Consider the following 12,319-nt stretch of genomic DNA (forward strand, 5'->3'; position numbering starts at 1 on the left):
GTCCCTGGCAAGACTCAAATCCAGATGTGCCTGACTCCAAAGCTCCGCAAATATGCCTGCTCTGCTGCCTCTACAGTCCCATGTGGAGGAGGTGACTCCCAGGCCACAGAGGGCCTCAGCAGAGCAGGACCAGTACCTGGGGCTCCCTTTCCTAGCCACACGCTCCCCAGCAGACAGTGGTGACCTGGCAGGAGGATGCTGCCTGCTGGGCCCCTGGGACAGCACCAAAATTCCCCAGAAGCCAGGGCTGAGCACAGAGCAGTCAAAGGTCAAGTGGTTCTCCACGGCCCACCCTGCCCTCCCCTCATGTCCAGGGATGGAGAGCCTGGGGGCCTTGTTATCTCTGAGCAGATGGAGGCAGCCACCCTGGGAGGGGGTTCTGCTAGTTCAGAACCAGGAAGGGTTTTCTGAGGGAATTGGGGAGAAGCTCACAGGCCCAGGCCAATAACCTCCCAACCCAGCCAGCACTGGGTGGCTACACAGCTTCAAACCCAAACCCCAAGCCCCCAATTAAGTGTTGCTACCTCGTCCTCCACTAGCCCAGTTTCTGCACTTGAGGACAGAGGCAGCCTGCCTATTGCCCTGGTCTAGACCCTCCTTCCACCCTGGCCAGGCAGGCCTGTCAAGCAAGCAGGCAGAGAGGGTGATGTTGGTGTCCCCCGTATAGCTGTGTGGCCTTCGATAAGTCACCTTACCTCTCTGAGCCTCATCTGATCACATGTGAGTATTAACACAGACCTCACAGGTGGTCCTGAGGCTTGAGTGGGGGAAGGGGTTTGATTTAGCACCTTGCACACAGCGGGCACTCAGCTGCACATCTGTGTCTTCTGCACTCTCAGTGTGGTCTGATGCAGGCTGCGTTCTGTCATCAGGCACCAGGCCCCATGCCGGGCACAGGGAAAAGGAGGTAAGGTGGGCTGTGGCTGTCTGGGAAGAGAGGATCCCCAGAGGGCATCTTATCTAACCACTCCCCTCCCTCAGCATGAGATGGAGAAACTGGTCCACAGAGGGTAAGTGACTTGCCTAGGGTTACACAACAAGCCAGCGCTCTGCAACCTTCTGGGTCTCAGTTTCCTCATCTGTGCAATGGTTCCTCTCCTCTGCTTACCTTGAAGAGGTCAGCTGGGAAGGATACAAGGCAAAAGGACTTCTAAGAAGAGCCATAACACAGAGGCTTCTTGCCTGCTCCCCTTTGGGAAGCACAGACTTCAGGATGAAGGGCAGGTGGTGAGCAAATATCTCAGACCGGGCTACAGCACAAGTGCCTCCTCTCCAGGGTGCTCTTCGGCTGCAGGCTGGTGTGGGAGAATGAGCCAGCTTCCTCCTCACGCTCACTAGGCCTGGTGGACAGGCTGAAGGGCAAGGGGCAGGGGGTGGGCACCATCCTATAGTGGCTGTGAGCCTGCTGCTTCACATGTTGCCCAAGGGCTTGGAATGGGAATACCCCACCCCCGACCCTCAAAGTCCAGCATGTGTGCACACGCGTGCACACTCCTGCTTCTGTTGGGTAGGAGAGCTGTGCAGCTGCACCGAGGCCTGGTCACACACAGCAATGAGCCCAGCCCTGAGAGCTGAAGGCTGAACCTGGAGGAGACAGAGACAGATGGAGAGAGAGGGAGAGAGACAGCGCAAGCCTGTGCTCTGGCCCCAGCCTGCTGGTTTGCATTACTTGGGCCCTCTCCCAGCCTCAGCCTTACTTCTTCATGTGCCAAATGGGGACATTGACCCTTTCTTGGTGGGAGGGTTTGAGTGAGGCTTAGATGAGATCATGGATGCGGGAGAGGTCCTCAGTAACCTTAATAGCCAGACACAGGGCTGGGGCCTCCCCACTGCCTCCTGTGCCTTTCTCTCTCTTGGCCTCTAGCTGTCCCTCTGTTCAATGGGGAGACTGTGTTGGAGAGGCTGGCATGCTGCCCCTTGCTCTTAAAGGTCACCTGTCACCTCCCCAGCTGGAGAGGCAGGGCCCAGCAGGATTGAGGGAGGGCCCACAGCATACCAGGGGGTGGCCTGGGCCCCCAGGAGTGAGATTCCAGGGTCCTCCAAAAGCCTGCAGAGTCGAGCAGAGCCCCTGCCATCTGGAGCAGACTGGAGCAGGGCCAGGCCTGCCGTGCAGGAGATGAAAACGGCCCCAGGGTCCAGGGTGAGGGGGTGGGGGGAGCACGGGTCTTTCACCCGCCCGACAGGAGGGATGAGCTGAGTCTAAATAAATCACTAACACACGGGTAGAGAATTCCTTGAACAGGCGCCCAAGATTATGGACAACAGAGGAGAGGGGAGGGGATGGAGGAGATGTCCAAGGAACCACGCTAGTGACCCCCTCCCTCTCATGCACCACGGCCCTTCCTGCTCCCATTTCAGGGGCTGTGGCTGTCTGACGACTATCCGCTCAGAGGAGGGGTGGCTTCGGTTGGGGGTCTCCTCTGCCCAGGCCCAGCCCTTCCATCCATGTGTGAGAAACTCACAAAGCCCCGTGCCTGTCCGAGGGGAGGGAGGTGTTGAAAGCCGCATCCTGCTCCGCGGGCTGAGCCAAGGCCAGAGATAATATCATGCATGTGCTGGAAAGCAGTGGCGCTGGGCCTCGCCAGCCCCCTCCCTCGACACCCCCCTAGCTCCATGCCCCAGCCTGGGCCTGGGCTTGAGCTGTCAGGCAGGGGCTGGGTTGCTCCCAGCCTGGGAGATGGCCTGGTCCCTGTCCCACTGGACTCATTCCAAGCTTGAGCAACCCTGGGCTGACCTGAGCCAGGGTCAGAGATCAGCCTGGGGAGGAGAAGGAATAGTCTAAGGCTGAGGTCTGGAGCTGGTTCAGATCATCTTAGGGCTTCCTCCTGCCCCCTTTTGGACCTTGGTTTCCACATTTGGAAAATGGAGTGGGGGTCCCCAGGGCATCTCTAAGGGCCTCTAAGTGCTTACAGGGCCTGTACTGAGTCGTGCTGTCTGGGCTTTAGCTGTAGCTACTGGGGCAGGGTTTGGTGGCTGTTGGATGGACAGATGAATGGATGAGTGACTGAACAAGAACCAGCAGGGGACCCATAATCTACAATCCAAGCATGACTGGAGACCAGGTCCAGAGACCAGGTCTCTACTTCCCTGCTCAGTAATGACACCTCACAAGCCCTGCACTTCACAGTTTACAAAGGGCCTCTGCACTCACTACCTTGACCCTCGGGAGGGAAGACAGGGACAGCCTGATACCCTTCGTAGCAAATGAAAGGCCCAGCTGAGCTCAACACCAGACAGTCTCCCCAAAAGTTTCCATATTCTCTGTCTCTGAGCTCCCAAGAGCCCCAGACTGCAAGCAGAACAGAAACAGTCAACCCTACTCAGTAGATGAGACAGCCAGGTCCACGGAGGGCCAACACAGGGGATCAAAGGCCAGCCAGGACCAGAACTCAGTGTCCAGCTCCCAGCCTATCCCTGTCCAGGCCCAGCTCCAGCCTGCTGTGTGCCCGCTGTGGAAGCTGAGGGCCTCTCCCCTCAGGAGCGTCAGCCATGGAGGCTGGGCCCCAGGACTCTCTCCTGCTTAAAACCCTTCCTTGCTCAGGCTCTGTGCACAGCTCCTTCCCCCAGCACTTGAGGCCCCTCAAGCCCCAGCCCCTGCCAACCTCTGTGGCGTGCCTGCCTGCTGCCCACTGCCCTCTGCAGTGCTGGAGCCTGACCATGTGCCAGGCAGTCGAGGGACGCCTTTCCCACAAATCCAGAACAACCTCCAATACCTGCAGCCTGAGCTGCTTCACACCGCAGCCCCCACCTCCCCACAGCATGCATCTGTTCTGGGGTCTAAAAATGCCCCAGTGAAGAGGGGCTCTGTTCATTCATTTCCACTCTCATCCACAACCCAAATCACCAGCTCAAACTTGGGTTCCCTGCCAGACCCCAAGCCCCCGCCAGGCCCCATGAGATGTGCAGAAAGCCCTGGCTTCAGGACTGTGCCTCTTACACTCGGGTGTCTGGCTCATCCACCACCCTTCTCTGAGCTTTGGTTTCTTCATCTGTAAAGTGGATGATGATTCACACCTTGGAGGATGCACAGAAATGCAATATTCAAAGGAAAGGAGAGATGTGAATGTACATTGCAAATTGTAAAATGCTGTTCAAAATGCAAATGGGACATGAGGGAAGTGCTGGGTGGGGCTTCCCAGGGCCACAAAGAGGTGGGGGAGGACCTTCCTGTGCAAAGGCCCAGAGATGGACAACTTCAGTGTGAACAATGGGACCAGTTATTCCACTTTGGGAGGCCCCATCATGGGATCAACTTATTCTGAAGGGACTGGGGATCCTCGGTAGGAGCCTGCTGATTAGCACCTTCTTGGGCAGGGCTCTCCCAGGACAATGGTCAAAGGGCACCTTCTCTGAGAGCAGGAGCAGGCCTCACTTAACCTCTTAGAAAATAGAGGCTCAGCAAGAGAAGAGACCAACCCACAGTCACATGGCCACTTGGATGAGGGTCCAGGGTCAAACCCAGGTCAGGGTCTTACCAGCTGGGTCAGCGTCCCCTCTCTGGGGACCTTCGAACACTCGCACCCCCTCAGGTCTAGGAGCCCAAGCCCTCCACCCCGAGGCTACTACCTCAGATTCCAACCTCAAGCAGTTTGACAAGGCCTAGGCAGGTGGCCAGGAAGGCAACTAGGAGCGTGCAGGGAAGTAGGACGAGCAGCCAGGGTGTCTCCAGAGAAGAGACCAGAAGTGGTGCTGAAAGGGGGTTGCAGCAGGCTGGTCTGGAAGAACATGAGAGAGAACAACAGTGGGAACCAGAGGCCCGTGGGGGGTGCTCTCTCATCCCAGCCTGCTCGCTCCTTGGCCACTGCCCACTGCTCACATGGGACGGTCCCCACGGGAGAGGAGTGGGGGCAGCCAGTGCTGGAGAACAGGGATTTTGAGGTGCTTTGGGATAGGGCCGAGTGAAATTTATTCTTTGGAAGAGTTTGCGAAACCAATAAATAGTCAACATTGATTGCTTAACCTGCTGAGGAAATCTAGGAGTCACTCAGGATCGTGACCAGCAAACAAGTCCAGTGTCCTCTGCCGGCCGGGGAGCAGTGAGGCCCTGCTATGTGTTGGCACCTTCATGACACTTGTTTCATTAACTCCTCACAAAAGCCCTGAGAAGAAACAAGTGTTTCCTGATTTGTAGATGAGGACACTGAAATTCAGAGAGGTTAGGTCATTTGCCCAAGGTCACACAGCCAACAAAGGACAGAGCAGGAACTGTTGAACTCAGGAGTATGGGTTTCAGGTGTGTGGCCCCTTCCACTGCCCTTCCCCCTTCCCCCACTCTCCCTCCCAACCTCCATCCCATGGTCCAGAAAGGAATTTCACAGGAGAATGGGGTCACATCTCTCACTGGTCTCAACAGGGAGAGATGCTGGCATCAGGAGTGTGGGTCCTGCCCGACTCCATGGGTCCCCCTATCTCTCAGGTTGGTGACAGGGACTTGCTTGCAGGTACCCATGGGAGTTACAGCCCCTGAAAGCCTGTGATCCCTGTCGTCCTCAGAGTTTACCCATTGGCTCCCCATATTTGTTCTCCCCAAAAAAGCCCACCTCCCACAGCTCCTCAGGGAACAAGGGAAGCTGATGAAGTCCCCCCAGTAACCACTGAGGACGTAAATGCCTGGCTTTACCCTGAGTGCAACGGGGAGCCACAGAAGTGTGCTGAGCAGGGAGAGACAGGGTAGAGCTAAGCTGGAAATGACTAAATGACAGCCGAAGTGGATTTCCTGAGAAACTGAAAAGCTTGAGCTTCAGGCCCCGAACTCTTCAGGGTTCCTCTCAAGAGTGGGAGTGGAGGGGAGAGCGTGGAGACTAGCAGTGTGTTCACGTGATTGTGTTTTTGTAAAATTTGCAAAAATGTAATATTTAAACTGCAATCGGTTAAGACCTCTGTCTTCCACTGCGTTTCCTCCTCTGCAGCAGCTACAGACACTTTTGGAGTCTGGCTAAGGGGAGTTTGAGTTGAGGAAACTCTCACTTGGGAGTAGGGGCACATGCTTGTGTGGCTGCAGTCACTTGCAAGTCTGGGGCGGCTTCCAGGAACACTCCCACTCCCACCCGGCATGGGGACACCGTGGTGCAGGGCCCCGTGTCATACTGTGACATCAGCGTGTCCTGCAGGCCCTGGCACCGGCAGCATGTGGGTGATGGCGGAGAAGAAATGTTCAAAATGGACAGAGCCAGAATCTAGTCTGTGGAAAATCCTTCCCATCATCAGATTGTGTAAAGTTGTAATTGGAAGATTTGGTTTTCATCGATGCATACCCAACATGGACATTTTCTCCTGTCAGAAATATACTCAATAAAGCAGCAGGTTTAACTTACCAATCATTTTTTCCTCTTTTCTGATGACAATCACACAAGATCCAATTTATCAGAATTCCTGTGTTTTTGGCAAACCTGTAGCAGTACTAGCAACAACAAATATATCTGTGCATTCAGTTGCACGTTTTATGCATCTTGACTGATGGAACTACGTGCTGGCCTACTGACTCATTCTTTCCTGATGAAGTCTAGCTGTTCTAGAAGAAATGACAGGCAGATTCTTTTCCGACAAGGGCTCTCCATACTGTACAAACTTCAGGCTCTCAAAACTCGATTTGCCCTGCTCTACACAAGAGGCCTCTTAGCCTCACTCCTAACCTCTGCAGTACTTTTTCTCTAGCTGTGTGACCACAACCAGGACCCCCCCAGCTCCGGGGACACCCAGGTTTCACCCATCCTCTTGCAGCCTCTGTCTGCATGTTTCCCCCAATCTGATGCACAACACAGTCTGAAACCTCGCCTTCCGGGGCCTCTGCACATTGGGATGTATTTTGGCAGGTAGCACCTCTGTGGCTGGGTTGGGGCCAGGAGAGCAGGGGCTCTAAAGGAGCACATGCTGGGCCCCAGCCCCCGCCAGCCTCTGCAGCTTGGCCACATGTGGCTGATAAAATTGCCAGGAGTGCAGCCTGCTTCGGAAATGAACCTGGCCAGCGTGCATTCCAATGGCCCATCCCTCAGTCCTTCCTCCTCACGGGTGCTCAGCCTCTGCTGGCACTCCTGTCCTCAGCTCCATAGATGAGGTGCTCATCCGCTTTCCAGGAGGACCTTGCACCCTGGCCAGCCACAGCAGTGAGAGGCCGTGCGTGGATGAGCCCCTGCCTCCTTGTGACCTCTACCTACCCGCAGGTCCACCCCTTGGATCAGGCAGGACAAATTCAAGCTCCCTTTCACCATCTGGAAAACCCCCACTCCTACTCATCTTTCATGGCCCAGGTCAAACATTGCTCCTCTTTGAGGCTTTCCCTGCTCCCCATCTCACCTCCAAAGTTAAGGAGCTCCCACACAGGGCAGCACAATTACCTACCTACATGGCCCAGACTAGGAGCTCCAGGGGACAGGGACCACCTCAGGTTCTCTCTGTGTTCCAAGGACCAAGCAGCAGAGGCTGGTCACTGAAGCTGGGCTCACAAGGGTGTGCCAACTGCCCACCTGCCTGGTGAGCATGCCTGGCCAAGGGCAGAGGGCCAGGCCACAACCTACCTTCCCTTCTCTCCAGGTTGCCGCCATCGGCCCCTGGGGCAGACACCTGGCTCCTGTCCTCCGCCTCCCCCACAGTGCCAGGCTCCAGGCTCGGACATGACTTCTCAGCTGCCTTTTCTGCTGTCAGCCACATGCTTTTTCGCAAAACGCCCTTTCCTCTGGACTCCTTGGTTCCCTCCCACCTCTCTGGCCGGTTCTCCTTAGTCCTCCATAAAGGCTCCTCTCTTCCTCTTTCTCCCACCTCCAAATGAACCCCAGAGCTCAGTTCTGAACCCACTTCTTCCACCCTGCAATCTCCCCCCATCTAATACTAATACACAGATACAACGAACTCCCGTCTGCACATCCAGCAGCTACCAACATCTTCCCTTGAGAGTCTAACAGGCCTCTCAAACTTAACACATCTAAGTCTGAAATCAGTATTTCTCCCTATAAACCTGCCTTTTCTCTTCTTTGCATCATAACCCCCATCCTGCCTCCATTCCAGTCTAAGTAACCGATAATTTTCACCTGGACAAGTATAGCGCCCCTTCTACTCTTCCACCCCTCAGCATCCATTGTGCTTGCATAAAAAAACAAGCAAACAAAAAAACCCTTATTGAGGTATAATTTACATACAATAAACAGCATCCATTTAAGATGTACACTTATGATTCTTGTATTTCTCAATGTAATGAGCTTTTTACTGTCATCGTGGAATGTTCTCCTTTATGCCTAGTAACACCCTGTTCCCAGGCCTACTCATCTGATGTCAGCACAGCACTCCTGCTGTCTGATGCTCACATCTGCGTGGCACCTCTCATCCCATCCTTTTATATTCAGCCTGCTTGTAGTTAAAGCACCTCTCTTATAGGCAGCATAGAATTTGTTCTCGCTTTTTTTTTTTTATCTAGTTGGACAATCTCTGCCTTTTGTTCAGAATATTTTTTCCATTTCATGTACTGTAATTATTGAAACGCTTCATTTATGTCTACTACTTTGCTGTTTGTTTTCTCTAATTGTCTTTTCTGGGTTTTGGTCCTCAGTTCCTCCTTTCTAGCTTTCTTTTGTGTTAATCAAATATTTTTTAGGATTCCATTTTCTTTCTATTGGCTTTCTAGCTATATCTTTGCATAATTTTTAGTGGTTGCTCTACAGATTACAATATGCATTTTAATTATATTTACATGCATATGATATGCATATATGCATATCTTTATTATAGTCTACTTCGAATTAATACATTACTTCTGGTAAGATTTAGAAATGTTGCAATAATATGTTTTCATTTATCCACCCCCCCAACTCTCCTTAATGTTATTCTTGTCAAATATATCACAAACACACTTTGTAATTCCCCCCCGAAATATATATGTAATCTTTTAATTGACCCACATATTTATCAATTCCAGTTTTTTCTTCTTCCCTTACTATAGATCTGAGTTCCTTCGGGCTGAAAAATTTCCTTTAGCATTTCTTGTCATGCAGGTCTCCTGGTGATAAATTGTCTCTTTATTTGCTTATCTTAACTTAAAGTGTCCTACTTTCACCTCTATTATTTGGAGGATAATTCTGCTACATATAGAATTATTGGTGATAGTGTTCTTTCAGCACTTTAAGTGTATTGTCCCAGTATCTTCTGGTCTCCATTTTTTCTGCTGAGAAATCAGCCATTAATTTAATTGTAGCACTGATCTTTTTTTTTTTTTTTTTTTCCTGGCTGCTTTTATCTTTGGCTTTCATCAGTTTGACTATTATGTGCCTAGAAGTAGATTTCTTTGTGCTTATCCTGCTTGAGATTTATTGAGATTCTTGAAGTTTTCTACCAAATGTGGGAGATTTTTGGCTAGCATTATTCAAGTCCCTTATTCTGCCTTTTTTCTCTCACTTCTCTCCTGGTGCTCCATCCAATTACACATATTTTGGGCCTCTTGATATTATCTCTCAGGTCTCCAAGGCTCTGTTCATTTTTCCCAATCATTTTCCTCTCTTACTACTTAACAGATTTATTTAACAGATTAAGTAATATCTGCTCATCTATCTTCAGGGTTAGTTATTCTTTATTCTGCCATCTCCAATCTGTAGTTGAGTCCAGCCAGTAAATATTCCATTTCAATTATTGTACTTTTCAGCAATGTAATTTTCATTTAGTGTGTACACACACACACACACACACACACACACACACACGAGTGTGTGTGTACATATATATATATATATTTTTTTTTCCATTTCCCTGTTGAGAATCCCTCTCTTCACTCATTAAGACTACTTTTCCTTTCAATATTTCTACATATTTTCCTTTTATCATATTTATGAAAGCTGCTTTGAAGTCTTTTTCTGCTAAATCCAACATCTATGTTCACTCAGAGTGAGTTGCTGTTGTTTGCCTTTTTTTTCTTCCTGAGTCTGGGTCACGTTTTCCTGTTTCTTTGCAGTTTGAAAACTAGATATTGTAGTGATTCTGGGTTTTGTGCTTCTGATGATTGTTGGTATTTATTCTGGTGGAAAGTTAGTTTTCCTGGATTTAAACTGCAAACTCTGTCTCCTCCATGGTGTGCAGCAGCAGATATCAGTTCTCGGTTCCTGCAGTTTCCAGCTGCTGCTTTTTTTTTTAAGCGTGGCCCCCAGGGGTCTCCCCGGACCTCTATAATTTGGCAGTCATACAAAGATTTGGGTAGTTTATGCTCAGATTTTGGTGCTCACTTTTCTGTGGTTCCCTTCTTTCTGTGGATTCTCCCCTAAATTTACATCTGCTCTACCAATCCTGGACTCTGTCCTCTGACACATCAAGCCAGTAAGGCTTTAGCTTTCTGCTATATGAACTGTATACAGATTGGGAACTTCACTCATTTTACCAAAAGCAGCATACTCACATATCTTACCCAGTTGGCAGCTCTGTCTTTCAAGGGTAGCTCCTCTCTGGTCCCTGCCTGTTTTTTTCACCAGGACCTCTAGCATTTGGCTAAAGATTTAGACAGAATTTGTGCTCAAGTTTTGGGACTTAGGCCTTTTGCAGTTCTCTCACTTCCAGAATTTCCCCCTTAAATTTCCAGCTACTCTTATAGCTTTGAACTCTACTCTCTACAACCTGAAGTGGTAAGGCTGTGGTTTCCCACCTGCTACATAGCCTTAGGAGCTTGGGAGCACCGTCATGATTTTTACCTCTTCTAGTTACAGTTTTTTCAGAGTAAACTTTCCTCTGGCTTCTGTCTTTTTGAGACACTTCCCAGGGTCTTTAAATAATTGTTTTTTAAAAAATACTTTGTACTGAAATAACACACTGTACCCCACAAATATGTACAAGTAAATGCTAACATAAAAAAATAATAAAATAAATTTTAAAAATTCTGTCCGGATGTCATAATTAATATCTGCAGGGAAGTCCACGCAACCACTCCATACCACCGCCATCACAAGAAGTTTCTCCCACTGTGCTCTTTGATAAACATATACCAGAACACGTCACTTTGCATGTGTCAGACGCTTCATAGATCTCCCTCTGCACTGGAGATCAACAATAAAATGTAAGACGTACAACACCATAGAAAAAGTAATGTATGGATTCTTTTAAGGTTAAAAATTCCTGTAGACCCCCTAGGTCTGAAAACTTATTTTTATTTGTAATATTGCCTAAATAAGTCTGTGCTAGCATCAGATCTTTTCCTCCTCCACCTCCCTCCTGGTGCCTGGCACACACTAAAGCCAGAAAACAGAGGGGGCATTTGGGAATGTGACCAAGGTAAAGTGAGAGGCAGAAACTCTTTTGGCAGAATGATGCTGGGGGGCCCCATTTGGGCACTGCAAATGGTCAGCCTGTCTGGTGGATGCTCTGCCAGCAGGATCCAAAGCCCTCTTCCTTTTTTTCCTCTTTCTTTTCCAAAGACCCTCCAGAGGCTGGAGGAAGAAAAGGTGGAACCCAAAGAGTAAGAGAAACCCCGGGGTTAAAGGCCTCAAGGAAATAATTCAGAGGGAAGAGGGCCGAAAAGAGAGGGGCTGGCCACAGAGGGCACCCAAGGATCTAGAACAAAGACCAGGGTGGGGGCAGGTGAATGCAGGTCCTCTGATAGCCTCTTACTGTGAGGATGGGCAGGTCTGACCCAACCCTGAAGGAACGACTGTCTACACCTCCTCCTGGATCCAGTTTTTTTTTTTTGGAGGGGGTGTTGGGGAAGGACAAATGAAAAAGTTCAAGGAAGAATTGTTCAGTATAGACTGTCCCACCCCTCTATTCTTACTCTTAGGAACATTTTATAAACACAGAACTAAATACAAAGGAATGTTTATAGTTCTCCTACAAACATAAAACCAAAGCAAGTTTGTTAATTCAAACCACACAAAACTAAGCCTATGAAATTCATATTAGCGATATTAACTGAATGTGATGGCTGAGGTTTTGCTGGAACTAGATTGTCCTCTATGACGTGACACTGGCACTGTCTGCCACACCGCCAGCTCCTCAGCCTTTAATGCACCCACTCACCACGCGCTGTTGATCACTCACCGCTCCCCCATCCTCTCCCTCTGCACTGCTGGGATGGGATTCCTTTGTTTGGCCCTGACATCAGCAGGAATGCTTCCTTCTGTGTCCAGTCAGCCTGCTCCGTCCCCGCTCTAGGCAGTGAGAGCACTGAGCGAGGCTGGCCATTAAGCTAGGTGTTTTCATTCATTCCTGTGTCCCTTTCACTTACCGCACCACCCCCCAACACCCCAGCATTTACTGCCTCTGGGGCAGAGTGGATACAGCCCCAAACAGTAGAGAATTGAAGAGATGAATGTCTACAAAGCCAAGCTATCACTGCAAGGCTTTGTTGAACAATAAAAGG

Source organism: Cynocephalus volans, chromosome 4 (assembly GCF_027409185.1).
Source record: "Cynocephalus volans isolate mCynVol1 chromosome 4, mCynVol1.pri, whole genome shotgun sequence".
In the NCBI taxonomy this organism is placed as follows: Eukaryota; Metazoa; Chordata; class Mammalia; order Dermoptera; family Cynocephalidae; genus Cynocephalus; species Cynocephalus volans.